General features: G+C 54.8%; 1 protein-coding gene across 1 annotated transcript in view; it reads left to right on the plus strand.

Annotated features, from left to right (window-relative positions):
* The first annotated feature begins 644 nt into the window (after window positions 1-644).
* Large1 (LARGE xylosyl- and glucuronyltransferase 1) overlaps window positions 645-2,234 on the plus strand; it is a 581,831-nt gene continuing 580,241 nt past the window's right edge. Inside the window, exon 1 of the mRNA XM_029568309.1 lies at window positions 645-959. The gene's annotated coding sequence lies outside the window, so the exon portion shown is untranslated. The remainder of the gene's footprint in view (window positions 960-2,234) is intronic.

Genomic DNA, 2,234 nt, shown 5'->3' on the forward strand with positions numbered 1-2,234 from the left:
TTGCCCAAAGTAATTTTTTAGAATGTGGGGCTTCCCATGATAGAAATCAACTGGTACTGTTTGTGGAATATTTCCGTGTAACAAACTCTAACATCTAGAGCATTCCATATGCACAACTGACTTACAATTCTAACTTTGAGTTGACAGAGCCAAACTTTTCCATTCAAGGAGCTTACTGACCCAAGCTAGCCAATTTTGTGAAATTCCCCCAGTAATGAATTTTTTCTGGCCCCAGAGAGCATCACTTTCTCCCCCACCCTGGTCATATTTTTATTTCTGAGATCTAGACAATGAAACACACTTGGGTAATTACAATGGCGATGTTTCTTTCCCTCTGCTTATCTTTGAGTTTCTGATGTAATTCAATTATTTCCCCCTTTGCTTGTAAATTCCAGGACTCTTCTCTTCCCCTTATTAATATGCTAATGTATTGTAATAATGCATTTTTACACCATTAATGAACTGAAGCAAGGCAATAAATAAAAAGAAAGCACAAATTCTTGCTTTAACTCAACCGGGTTCTGGGGGGGGGGCGGTGTGGGCGAGGAGGAAGAGAGGAGGAAGGACTGTCGGCCGGCAAAAAAAAAAAATAAAAATGATGCCCTTGCGCGTTCTAGAACAGACCTGTAAGTCAGTGGAAGAACTAAGCTGCCTTCGAGCTAAAAGGCTTGGCATTAAACTTTGACACTTTAATAGTTTCTAGGATATTAGATAATATTTTATCATATAATGTTCTTCTCCGACACAATAATGGCATCAAAAACAGATACGATCTCCTATTCCAGCAACGTGCACGGTGAGACTCGTCCCTGCGGAGATAAGACTGCACGACCCCAGCTTTGCAGTTAACTTGTTCCGAAGCTCCAAAGCAAACGTTTTTTCACTTCTTCGCTGGGGACTCATCGGTGCCACCGCTACCTTTGCTTCGCCTTCTTGGCTGGCGCTGCCACTAAGATTAGGTAAACAGCGCTGGGAGCTGGGGGAAAGCTGGTGCTGGGGGTGGACCGGGTCGTGGCTTAAGAAAGCTGTTTGGAAGCGAGTGGGGGAGGGGGAGTGGTAGGGGAGAGTCCCGGCCGGTCCAGAGATGGGCCAGGAGTGCGGATATCCAGGCCGGTGCTAGGTACGGTCAGACAGGGACTGGGTCCCCGAATCCCAGGGTCCCCCCCACCTCGGGTAGAGTGGCCAGCAGGGCAATCGGAGCTAGGCGGCTTTTTCTTAACGCACCCCTCCCCTCTCCACCCTTCCCCCTTTTTAAGAAAGCGGGTGGGCTGCCCGCTGAGAGAGAGGCGCCCAGAAGGAAGGCAGGGGCTCTGTGGCCCGTGGGGCTGGGGAGAAGTAGGGACCCGGGGTGCGGGGGAAGGGGACCCCTGAAGCCTTGGGACCAAGTACACGAAAAAACCCGGGTGCTGGATCGCTTTCTCGGAGCTCGGTCTTCCAGTTGGAGTTGTCCATGGGTTTGCGTCCTTTTTCCCTCCCAGGCTCTGCTTCAGCCTCCTGGGGGTTTGCTCCGGAGGGACACCCCTCCGTTCTTCCACGCTCACCCCGTACGCACTCCTTCTGCGGCCTGGGAGGACTCTCGGCATCCCCACCCTGGTCTTTAGTACCGGGAGGCTGTAAGTCCTTCCAATAGGATGTTGCGCGCGGGGTTCTGACAAGAATAAAATTAGAGAGGGCACTTCGGGTGTGTATGTGTGTGCTAGTTACCCCCCCCCCCCAAAAAAAGGAGAGTCTTGGTCAGAATTCTTGGATCCACAATCCAAACAGATGCTGTCAAAACCGTTCAGTAAGGCTCCTCGCAGCTCGGGCTGCCCCAAATCCTGCCCATCTCGGAGAGAACCGCCACCCCAGCGGAAGGAAGAGGAGGGGAAACTTCCTACTTCCCAGGACCGCCGTTTTGTAAAAGGGGGTGATACGCTGCGCACCTGCAGACGTCCCTACGGCGGCAGCTGCGGACCCGGCCCTCCTCCCTTCCCCCTCTTCCCTCCCGGCACCCGGAGCCCCGGGCGGCCCGGCCCGGCCCAAGGGGGAGGGAAGAGGGCGGGGAGCTCCCAGCGAGCACCCTTTTTCCGCGACCCGGCCCGTGCTCCGGGATCCGGGTGTTGCCGCCTGCGCCCCAGCCAGCAAAGAAGCGGAGGGAGGAGCAGGGCTGTGGGCGGAGCCTGGGCCGGGCGGGCGCTGAGGCCGCGCGGCTGGGGCGCCGAGCATTGGCCGCCTGCGTGGTCACGGGGTCGGGG

Source organism: Nannospalax galili, unplaced genomic scaffold, assembly GCF_000622305.1.
Source record: "Nannospalax galili isolate Female #2095 unplaced genomic scaffold, S.galili_v1.0 scaffold39, whole genome shotgun sequence".
Lineage (NCBI taxonomy): Eukaryota > Metazoa > Chordata > Mammalia > Rodentia > Spalacidae > Nannospalax > Nannospalax galili.